Source organism: Notolabrus celidotus, chromosome 4 (assembly GCF_009762535.1).
Source record: "Notolabrus celidotus isolate fNotCel1 chromosome 4, fNotCel1.pri, whole genome shotgun sequence".
NCBI classification, from domain to species: domain Eukaryota; kingdom Metazoa; phylum Chordata; class Actinopteri; order Labriformes; family Labridae; genus Notolabrus; species Notolabrus celidotus.
This window is the reverse complement of record NC_048275.1, coordinates 39891376-39903480: the sequence shown is the minus strand read 5'-3', so window position 1 is coordinate 39903480 and position 12105 is coordinate 39891376. Positions and strand designations below refer to the sequence as shown.

Sequence of the window (12105 nt, the reverse complement as noted above, 5' to 3'; positions counted from 1 at the left end):
ATCAACTGGTCTAAATCCACTTTACTCTCCCTCAGCTCCAGTAGTTGGGATGTGGCAGCCCGAACTCCACCTCACTCCCTTCGCACTGCTAACATCACTTACTTGGGAATCAATATATCCCCCAGGCTGTCAGAGTTAGTCAGTCTCAACTTAAACCCCCTCCTAACAACAATAGAAGATGATCTCCAACGCTGGATGACTCTCCCATTATCACTAGCTGGCAGGATAGCTGCAATAAAAATGACCATTCTACCCAAGATTAACTACCTTTTCTCAATGATCCCTAATAATACCCCCACCCTCCTGGTTCAAATCCCTGGACTCCAACATTTCAAAATTCTACTGGAAAAACAAGACACCAAGAATTAAATTAACCACCCTACAAAAACGCGAAACCAAAGGAGGTCTACAAGCACCTAACTTTCCCCAGTACTTCACCGCCCAACAACCTCAATACGTTTACAAATGGACCCATCCAACTGAATCTGATTACTCCTGGATAGATATAGAACAAAGACTTTGTAAAGAAATTCTCATCTTGGACCTTCCTTTCATGTCACCTTCCATCAAACATCACCCCTGCTTTAAAAATCCCACCATAGGAACTACTCTGACAGCCTGGTGGAAATTACACCAAACTACTAACTCCACATTCTTTCCCACCAAACATACTCCCATCTGGAACAACCCTGACTTCAAAATGAACAAACAGCCACTCTACTTCTCATCATCGGCCACTAAGGGTATCACGCACCTCGAGCACATTTTTCACAACAACAGTCTGGCCCCATTCTCTCATTTGGTCCAGAAGTTCGGCATTGGGGAGAACCATTTACTAGAATTCCTCCAAATTCGATCTGCAATAAAAACTCATATCAATGTCAACTCAACTAACTTAGAATTATCATCATTATCTTCAGATCTAATTAATATCAAAAGAAGGAAAAAAACTTCTATCTAAAATTTATAAAATCATCTCATACTCCGACCAATCTATATCCATTCCGTCAACAAAATGAGAACAAGACCTTCAGATCACTCCCAATGACGACTTCTGGACCCAAATCTGCAAAAACATTTCCTCCACGTCTATCAACACTAATATACAGCTAATACAATACAAAATCATTCACAGAGTACACTACACGGGGGAAAGGATGTTTAAAATGGGCCTCACTACTTCCAACATCTGTCCATACTGCACACAAAACACTGTTGACACCTACATGCATGCAACTTGGGACTGCACTCCAATAAAAGAATTCTGGAAAGAAATCACTGTTGGAAGTGAATTAAACTATGACATGATTACATACAATATTTGTATGGTGACCCTTTAGTTCCTTTGTATATATTTTATCTTCATGTAAAAAAAATACTTGAGTGTGCTGTGTATACATTTGTTAAATAAATCTTTAAATTTACACTGGCCTTCTCTCTTCAAATCACAAAATAATTTAAATCCATATCAAGTAACATACAACATTAAAACAAATAATTGCAATATCAAAGAGTTGTTTTACATTTACTTTTATTAGAAAATGTATTTATTACAGAAATAAAAATAATGGCTGTTGAAGGTAAACATGTTGGCGTGGATCATCCGGCCTCCTGGTTCTCTTCTTTGGCATCCCCCAGTTGCTGTCAGCTTTCTGTGCAGGATTTAGCTCTGGAGGTCTGTGATGTACTTGTAGTCCTTATCCACCTTCATTGTGTACAGGCTCCACTTTTTTGACTTCTTGTTAAATATTGTGCAATACCTGACATAGAAGAAAGAATCAGAAGTTTAGTCAAAGGTTCTCATTATCTTACAGCACTGTGCATTTGATTTCAATCATAATAACCCTTCCTTCAGCCCCGTATGTGAACAGTTATTTCTTCTAGCCATGCAAGGAGTTGACACCACTATCACTAGTGTGTGCTTAGTGCCTACTGCAGTGTGTATTGTGCACATATGGTACATATACTGTATTTCTTATTGATATCTTGAATATTATCTAATATTTTCAGAGTAAGTGATGTCAAAATGTGCTCTCTCCCTCTTTGGAGAGGAAGACTGTGCCCACAGATTATTAATACAATTATTCTGTGTATTTGATTCCTCGTTGAACACTTTTATTCATGCTTTCCTTCACCAAACCAAGCTTTTAGAGAAGCAGCTAACATTCACAGGATTTTTTATCAGCCAAACTTTTTGTCTCTCATCTCTTTAGTCTGTATGGTGTGGTCTCAGATTGCGATTTAGCATGCAGATCACGTGAAGTGAAAGAGAATGGTTTGGATTTTATTTTGTGCGGACATTAAAAAAACCTTCTGCGTACGTAAATCAAAAATAGCTCACAATAAAAAAGAGAGCAGTATTTATACCTCCACGCAAGCAGTGGTGAAAGCAACGTTCATGTTCATGGAGTTCTTATCGGGCCTGAAACTCACCGGTCAGAGGGGGACTCCGAACACATGAAACAGCTGGGGTGGAGGCCTCTGCGTCCCGTGTTTTAACGGTGTGGACGTCGATGTTTCCTTCTCGTAGCTATGAAAACACGGCATTTAGACTTAGTACAACACCCCATTCATGCTGATAAAGAGCAACCGAAGAGCTAGCAGCTAACAGACTGTGTACAGGTCTCTATAAACAGAGCTACCAGCTAACAGACTGTATACAGGTCTCTATAAACAGAGCTACCAGCTAACAGACTGTATACAGGTCTCTATAAACAGAGCTACCAGCTAACAGACTGTGTACAGGTCTCTATAAACAGAGCTACCAGCTAACAGACTGTGTACAGGTCTCTATAAACAGAGCTACCAGCTAACAGACTGTGTACAGGTCTCTATAAACAGAGCTACCAGCTAACAGACTGTATACAGGTCTCTATAAACAGAGCTACAAGCTAACAGACTGTATACAGGTCTCTATAAACAGAGCTACAAGCTAACAGACTGTGTACAGGTCTTTATAAACAGAGCTACAAGCCGTTAGCCGGCCGCTAGCATTAGCCGAAGTTATCGCTAGCTGTCTCATAGATGAACTAAACCATGAACACAAAGACAAATGAAATGACATGATTACCTGTCCAGTAGAAAATCAGCAACCATGGCGTCGCTTTAGAGACCCTTCAAATCCTTCAGCCATCGCAGAAATGCAGCCCAAATATTGACTCGTGTTTGTATCTTCAACCAGTGTTTTTAAGTCGTCTCCTTTTCCATCACAGTCTCCCTCTTATTGCTCTGTTTAGCGGCAGAACTTGAGGGCAGAACTTGAGGGCAGAACTTGAGTTAAATCGTCGGTTTCTCTCTCTCTGACATGTTTATCAGATGTTCTGCGTTAGTGAACAGCCTGTTGATGACGATCTCAGTCAGGTCACGCGCACTCCTGTAAACAGGAGGTGTGTCTTTAGGCAGGTCACAGGTCATCCGGCCGGTCAGCCAATCATTGCACTCGGTGGCGAATGAATGATTGGACAGACTTATTGCAGTCTAGCTGCTGACACAGACCACTGAGATTTCTCATCTCAGTTTTAGATCACTTTGTGTATTACTCCCTATACATGTATACATCGCTTTTTGCTCATGATTGAGAAAAATGTATCAAAATAACATGTCCTACTCCACCTTTAAGTTTAACTCCTTCGACTACAACCTTCTTTTTTTTTTTTTTTTTTATACTATTACTTCTCTGATTTCGTTTTTCATGCTCTCCTATCTGCTTTCCATCTCCTCTCTTCATCTTTAGGACACAACGGCACCCCATCACCTCCATCATTTAAACAGAAATGCACAAATGCACAAACACACAGACACGGAAAAAAAAGGAAAACCTGTTCAGTGGGTGCACTGGTGGCAGGGATCGAAAGCACTTGTATGGCAATCTGGTAAAGGGAAGGGAATTTATTTTTGTTCTGTTGCCAAAACCAGAGGCATGAGAGTGGGTCAGAGATCTGTTCAGCAATCCAGTCCAGGTATGCATTTAACTGAGCCTGGACTGACAGCTTCTTCTTGGCAGAAGAGGGAGTCCTCATGTAGTGGGAGAACAGTCTCAGCTGCTTTTCTGGTGGAGACCCTGGAGCATCATCTTCCGTTGGTCCTGTCTTATCTGCATCGCGGTTTTTACAGCTTGCTTCTCACCCTCTGCCTTTATAGTTTCTGAAAGAGAGGGGCAAGAAGGGACAAGTTATGCTCTTTAGGGTTCACTGGCAATTCATAACTAGTGCCATCTTGGCCCGGGGTGGTGTTAGTCATTCTTGGACTACAACCGCTGTTTGATTTTACAGCCGTTTCTATAGCTGAGCTGTAGCTCCTTCGCGGTGCCGGTTTTATCGCCCTACTGGTTTCTACGCTAACTGGTTTCCGTGATCCAGCTGTGTTGTATTTACTTACAGGCAGGCGCTGTGTTCTGCTTCAGTCACAAGATTTGCCACACATTTACAAACATATTAACAGAAGTTCTCGGGTCTCATCTCACATCTACTGCAGCAACAATGGTTGGATCAGTGAGCAGTGCATCACAGCTACTGACGAAAGTCATTAAATATGTAAAATAAAGTATTTTCAAACTTAAACAGAGTTGGATACGTTCCCACGAGAGAAAAATATGATTACATCGGAAAACCGCTACCTAAGCTCGTGAGCCACGGAGCTCACTCTAGTTCAATGTGTCTGACAGGTATCAATCAACTACGTCATCATCCAGGTCACAGCCAGGGAACATGTTAGTCTGTGCTCACCTGAAACAACTGGTTTCCTTGAGTTCATATCAGGAAATACTGGACCATGTTTAACGAAAGTTTTCTCCAAACTACCTCTGAACTGCAGCACACTACTACACCTTACTCTGTGACAGGTAAATACTTTATAACGGTGACCAGCTAATCCACAGAACTCGGTTAAAATACACCTTTAGACGGTTTACGGGGAGCCATGGGAACACAGTGCAGGAGGTGTTTTCAAGTCGTGTCTCAGTTAGAGTGTACTGCAGGAAAAATAACTCAGGTGAAGGAATCACAGGATCACAGACATCTACATATATATGTATAACAATATATGCAAAGACGAAAAAAAACACAGACTCGATCTTACGCGAATAAAATTCACAAGTCCAAAAGTCTCGATCCATAAACATAACCAGTATGCCGCCAAGGATTCTACTGAAATACTTGAGTCCTGTCACTGAACCATTATACACGCTCACGTGGGGTAACATAACATTTTGGACTGTGTTCGTCTAAAACAATAGGTTACTTTGTGTCTGTGTGAGGAAATAGCCCAATATATTTAGTAAGGTGTTTGTAGGTAGTGATGCTTTATTAGGTGCTGCCTTACAACACACTTCAGACCTTCACATATTCACAACGGCAAAAAGTGCCCAACCACATCAGGTGAAGTGTTACATGGCGTGGAGTTCAATAATTTTTTAAATAGTGATTATAAAATACATCGCGGAGCAACACTCTCATATGTATTTTAATAGCTGTATTTTTGTAGATGTCTGTGATCCTGTGATTCCTTCACCTGAGTTATTTTTCCTGCAGTAGACTCTAACTGAGACACGACTTGAAAACACCACCTGCACTGTGTTCCCACGGCTCCACGTAAACCGTCTAAAGGTGTATTTTAACCGAGTTCTGTGGATTAGCTGGTCACCGTTATAAAGTATTTACCTGTGACAGAGTGAGGTGTAGTAGTGTGCTGCAGTTCAGAGGTTAATGAGGCCGTAGTTTGGAGAAAACTTTCGCTAAACATGGTCCAGTATTTCCTGATATGAACTCAAGGAAACCAGTTGTTTCAGGTGAGCACAGACTAACATGTTCCCTGGCTGTGACCTGGATGATGATGTACCTGATTGATACCTGTCAGAATCTTTGAATTAGAGTGAGCTCCGTGGCTCACGAGCTTAGGTAGCGGTTTCTAGACTCAAACACATTTTGCTCTCGTGGGAACGAATCCAACTCTGTTTAAGTTTGAAAGCTATTTAATGACTTTCGTCAGTAGCTGTGATGCACTGCTCACTGATCCAATCATTCTTCTGTTAATATGTTTGTAAATGTGTGGCAAATTTTGTGACTGAAGCAGAACACAGCGCCTGCCTGTAAGTAAATACAACACAGCTGGATCACGGAAACCAGTTAGCGTAGAAACCAGTAGGGCGATAACACCGGCGCCGATCTGCCCTTTCCTCTGGACTGAACTCGTTGTCTCCATACTGAATGTGAACTGTTTGTTTTCATTCTCCCGCTGGCTGATGTCTTTCGGTTGGATTCGGATCTCTATTTCTTCCTCCGTCTGTGAATCCTAAATTAAATTCACGATAAAACGCTATCTGACTGGATCGGATTCCTGTTTACATCTGATGTTATTCGACGTCAGCACTCAGCTGACTTGGCGTACTGTAAACCCGGACTGGATTGCAGCATGCCACGGATCCGGAGCTGGTCTCTACCGGGCTACTCGCTGCCTTCACATTCAGAGACTTCAAAACTCGGACTGGATTTTATCATGCCATGGATTTGGAGCTTGTTTTTATCAACTTTCTCAAAGTCTTTTAAATGGAGACTATTTCTGACCCTTGCTGCACTGAATCTGTTTTTTCTGTGCAGTTCTGCTAATTGTGCCCTCAGCAGGGGCCGACTCCCAGCCGCAGCTCTGTGTACCCCACTTCTACCAGACAGTGGCACTTGTTCCTCTGGCTGTCCAACTCGGGTCAAAATGTTGCCTTCACCTGCAGTCTCCACCTGCCCTGTTTTCCTGGTTCGCATAATCAGCACCTTTGCCTTACAGGACAACTTTTCCATGCCCCTCCACCCGATAAGGAACACTAATAGGGGCCTCACCTTCAAATTGTTGCTTTTATTGATGATTTCAGGGAATATCTAACCCAATCCCGGCCCATCCGTCTGCTCAATCTCTGATAGCCCTGTAAAAACATCTACATGTGCTGGTGTACAGCCTCTGACTTTTGATTGTTTCAGTAGTCGCAAAAACCTTGGACTAATGCACTTAAATATACGCAGTCTCCTTTCTAAAATTGTTGAGCTTACTGCATACGTTCACACTGCAAATCCGGATATCCTGGTAATTTCCGAATCCTGGCTCAAGAAATCTATCTCAAACTCTACTGTCTCGATCCCTGGCTATAATATTTTCCGCCAAGACAGGGTCTCCAAAGGTGGGGGGGTTGCTGTCTATTGTAGGGACAATTTACAGTGCTCCATAATCACCTCAAAATCTGTCGCCAAACAGTTTGAGCTATTACTGCTAAAAATCACTTTGTCCAAAAGTTTCTCCATCATTGTTGCTGGTTGTTATAGACCACCTTCTGCTCCTGCCTGTGCTCTGCCTGCCTTAAGTGAACTAATTGCCCCTTACATCTCTTCAGAGTTCATCTTGTCAGGGGATTTGAACTGGGATATGTTTGATTCTCCATCAGCTTTACAATTACAATTGGATGCTTTAGATTTATCCCAGATTGTGCATGGCCCCACCAGATATAACACAAAGCTCATGGATCCTGGTACACTAATTGACATTATACTCACCAACAGGCCAGAGAGGTACACATCTGGAGTGTTCTGTCAAAGCCTTAGCGATCACTGTAGTATTGCCTGTGTCCGCAGTGGTAACAGCCCTAGAAACCCTCCTTTGATAGTCACAAAACGCTCTCTGAAAAAATTCAATGAACAAGCTTTCCTACACGACCTGACACAGGTGGACTGGTGCAGAATTGGGCTTATTCCTGATGTCGAAGATGCTTGGGCATACTTCAAAACCATGTTCAGTGCTGTTATGAATAAGCATGCTCCCCTTAAAAAGATCAGAGTAAAAAATCGACTCAGCCCCTGGTTTAGCCCTGAGCTGTCTGAGCTTATTCGCCAGAAGCATTCACTTTGGCGCAAAGCAAAGACCTCTCATACAACATCTGATTGGCAGTCATACAGAGCTTCACGTAACAAGTGCACTCAGTCCATTAGACAGGCTAAAACAAGCTATTTCAAACAGCAACTGACTGTTAATGGTCCTGACCCCCGTAATTTCTGGAAAACAATAAAAACTATGGAGAACAGAAATATGCCTTCCCACTTGCCGTCTGTAATTAACTCGAATGGGGTTGTTGTAACGGACAAATCCAAAATAGTGGACCACTTCAACAAACACTTTGTCAACGCCGGCCATGCCTTTGTGGAAAATTCCCTCACCCCCACCTGCTCTTCCATCAACTCAGCACCAGTCACCAACACATCTGCTTTAGGTTCCTCCCTCTTCACCTTTCAGCCGATACAGGAGTCTGTGGTACTTGAGGAACTGCTACGCCTAGACACTCATAAATCTGCTCGGTTGGATGCATTGGACCCCCTATTTTTAAAAACAGCAGCCCATGTCATCTCAGGGCCTATCTCCTGCATTTTTAATCTCTCTCTTCAGACTGGTGTGTTCCCGAAGGACTGGAAGTCTGCTGCTGTCACCCCACTTTTCAAAGGGGGTGATAATTCAGACTTGAACTGTTACAGACCTATCTCCATCTTGCCCTGTCTCTCCGCAATAATGGAGAAGCAGGTCAACAAACAGCTAATGCACCATCTAGAGACTCACAACATCCTTAACCAGGCTCAGTCTGGCTTCAGATCCAGGCACAGCTGCATCACGACTTCGCTTAAAGTCACCAATGACATCATATGTGCCGTTGATAGCAAAGAGTATTGTGTAGCTGCATTTGTTGATTTGACTCTGTGGACCACGGCATACTGCTAGACAGGCTTAGAGATATAGGACTTTCTGAGAGCTGTCTTGCCTGGTTTGAGAATTACTGCTCCAATGGTCTTCAGTCTGTAAGGGTGGAGGGGCTCCTTTCAGATCCCCTGCCTCTTTCTATTGGTGTCCCACAAGGGAGTATATTGGGTCCTACACTGTTCAACATTTATGTTAATGACATTGCCCTTGCAGCAGGTGATTCTCATGTCCATCTATATGCAGATGACACAATTATTTATACGTCTAGCTCCTCCCTGACCACAGCACTGTCCACATTACAGGCCAGTTTCCTTAGTGTCCAACGTGCTCTCATGAGGCTCCATTTGGTTTTAAATTCCAATAAAACTAAATGTATGGTTTTTAACAAAAACATACCATTGCCCAACAGCCCCCTCAAAATCTCCTCCCTGGATGGGTCAGAGATTGAGTTTGTTGACAGTTACAAATACCTAGGGATCTGGTTTGACTGCAAACTTTCTTTTGAAGCACACATCAGCACACTACTCACTAAGGTCAAATCCTGTATTGGTTTTCTTTATCGCAACAAATCCTCCTTCACACACTCTGCTAAACAGCTTCTGGTTCAGATGACAGTCCTTCCAATTCTTGATTACGGTGACAGCCTACAGATCTGCTTCCAACACTCTCCTTCACAAACTGGATGTCATTTACCACGCTGCTATCCGTTTTGTCACTGGAGCCCCATTCACCACTCACCACTGTCACCTATACTCTCAGCTGAATTGGCCCTCACTCCACTCTCGCAGACAAACACACTGGTTTCTATTCATTTACAAATCCCTCACTGGTAAAACCCCTTTATATCTACAGTCACTAATCAAACTTCACAGCACAAACCGTAGCCTGCGCTCAAGTAGCCTTATCAAACTCATCCCACTCAAAGCCCGGACCTCCTTTGGTCGCACCTCCTTCCAGTTTTCCGCTGCAAATGACTGGAATCACCTGCAACAATCCCTTAAGCTGACCTCTCTCATTCCACTCGCCACTTTCAAAAACCTAATACACCCCATAACTCAACATCACTGCACTTGCTTTTAAAATGCTTTTAAGTTGTTCACTGCTGTCATATTTTTGTATTGTATTGTTCTGTCTCTAGGTTTCTATGTACGTCCTCTCTGTTTTTTGTTTTGTTTTTTTATTTATTGTCATGCCACCTGTGTTGCCTTCTCGCCCAGGTCATTATTGCAAATGAGAATTGGTTCTCAATTAACTCACTTGGTTAAATAGAGGTTAAATAAAATAAAAAATAAAACTGTAACACATTCAAAAAGCTATCTTAAAAATACACAATAATCAAGCACCTAATAACTAAAAAAACTTTTCTCACCTTTGACCTGCGTCTGAAGCTCATCCTTCAAGTTATCGCCCAGCTGCACATCACGATCGAGCCACTGGAAACCAAATGTTGGGTGCAGCACAGATGCTATGAAGTAGGCATTAGTGAAGCATCACCTCTCTGCAGATATCTGTGGATCTGAGCCTCCTTAAGAAAAAGAGGCGGCTCTGCCCCCTCCTGTAGAGTGCATCTGTGTTAAGGGACCAGTCCAACTTATTGTCCAGGTGTCAGTGGTGTAAAGGAACGAAGTAAAAGTACTTTGTTACAGTATTTAAGTAGGTTTTGGAAGTATATATACTTTACTTGAGTTTCTATATTTTTGGCAACTTTCACTTTTACTTCGCTACATTAAAAAGAAAAATATGATACTTTTACTCCGCTAAATATATATTGTCACCATCGTTACACGTTACAAAATAAAATGTGAATATAATTGCCTCATGATGTATGGATTATCGGGACTGTGTGTGTTCTTGTGCGAATAACTGGCGCTCTCAAATCAAGCTGAGGCTCATCTCAACGAGACCAAACAGCCTGCGAATATTTGTCAGTCTCAACAGCATGATGGAAGCAACCTCATCTTTACCGTCTGTACCTGCTTTTGCAGCCTGTCAACGAATATTTAGCATGGCAGGCAGTGGCGGAGCCAGGGGGTGACCAGGGGTGGCCATGGCCACCTCTGAAAACTGATTTGGCCACCCTGAAATTCTTAAACATGATTGGCTATTTGCCATGTCAGAGGCATTACTTATATTCAAATCAGCTATTGTGTTTCAGCGAGCTGCAGAGTCAGTAGTTTCTGTGGATTTGAATATTATTTTTGTTGATGCTTTGACTTTGGACAATCATTTTCATTTTGAGTCCTTAAAGAGTTCATTTCAGCAGATTTAAATGTTGACACTCTGTTGAGTTAAATTTTTAATGTTAACGTTAGAAATCTACAAAAATGTAACATTTGTTAAATTATTTTATAAAAAGAAGTTAAAGTAGATGTGATTATTGGAAGTAACCCTCCTAGGCTTAGGGTAAGCCCCTAATGTATACTACTACAGCTACTAATGAGGGAGGGAGAATTAAACTTAATAAAGCTTGTGAAAGAAATAATTATTTCTACCTGTTTTGTTTCTTTGTACTTTTACTTTTGATACTTAAGTACATTTAATTTGAGCTCCTTTAAGACTTTTACTCAAGTGCTTTTTTAATGGGTGACTTTCACTTTTACCTGAGTAGATTTCAAGTAAGATATCTTTACTTTTACTCAAGTATGGCTTTCAAGTACTTTTTACACCACTGGTTGTATCTCTTACGTCAGACTAAGCTTCGGCCACCTCCTGCAGTCAAACTAAAGGTGCTTTTCCACCGCAGGATGTTTCCTCAGGAACTACGGACTTTTTGAAGAACTATGTGCTATTTTTTCGACTGCAGGAACCAGGGTCTAAATTTAGTTTCTGGGTAGTTAATCTTCCCCTGAGAAGCTCCTGTACAGGGGATAGTACTTTCCAAAGGTCCAGGAACTTTAGGGGGCGGGGCCAGCAATGCTGAACGTTTCTGATTGCAGTACCCGCAATGTTTTTACTTCACCCTCCATCCTCCAACAGTCATTCTGTGAATACTTTTGACTAAGCTCGGCCAATTCTTTCACTCAAACTAATGGTGCTTTTCCACCGCAGGAACTTTCCCCAGGAAAGAGAGACTTTTTGAGGAACTATGGGCTACTCGACTGCAGGAACCAGGGTCTAAATTTAGTTCCTGGATAGTTAATCTTCCCCTGAAAAGCTCCTGTTCGGGTGATAGTACTTTCCAAAGGTACAGGAACTTCAGGGAGTGGAGCCTGCAATGCTAAATGTTTCTGATTGTTGAATGCATCTCTGTCAGCTCCCGGTGTTACAGTCTGAAGAGTGACCCTGTAAACTGGAGACCTTCGGCTGAACGTGTCAGTGTTTGTGAAGTTTACAACTACTGTTGAAACCCAGAAGGAGTCCTCAGGAATGCAAACTAGTTTAGTT

At 42.2% G+C, this 12105-nt stretch overlaps 1 long non-coding RNA gene across 1 annotated transcript; it reads right to left on the bottom strand.

Moving 5' to 3' along the window:
* Positions 1-3873: 3873 nt before the first annotated feature.
* Positions 3874-10171, bottom strand: LOC117811761. The gene is made up of 2 exons (XR_004631062.1): positions 10091-10171; positions 3874-4143 (listed from the first exon to the last, which is right to left on the bottom strand). It is a non-coding gene; the product is annotated as an uncharacterized LOC117811761 (long non-coding RNA).
* Between the last annotated feature and the right edge of the window lie 1934 nt (positions 10172-12105).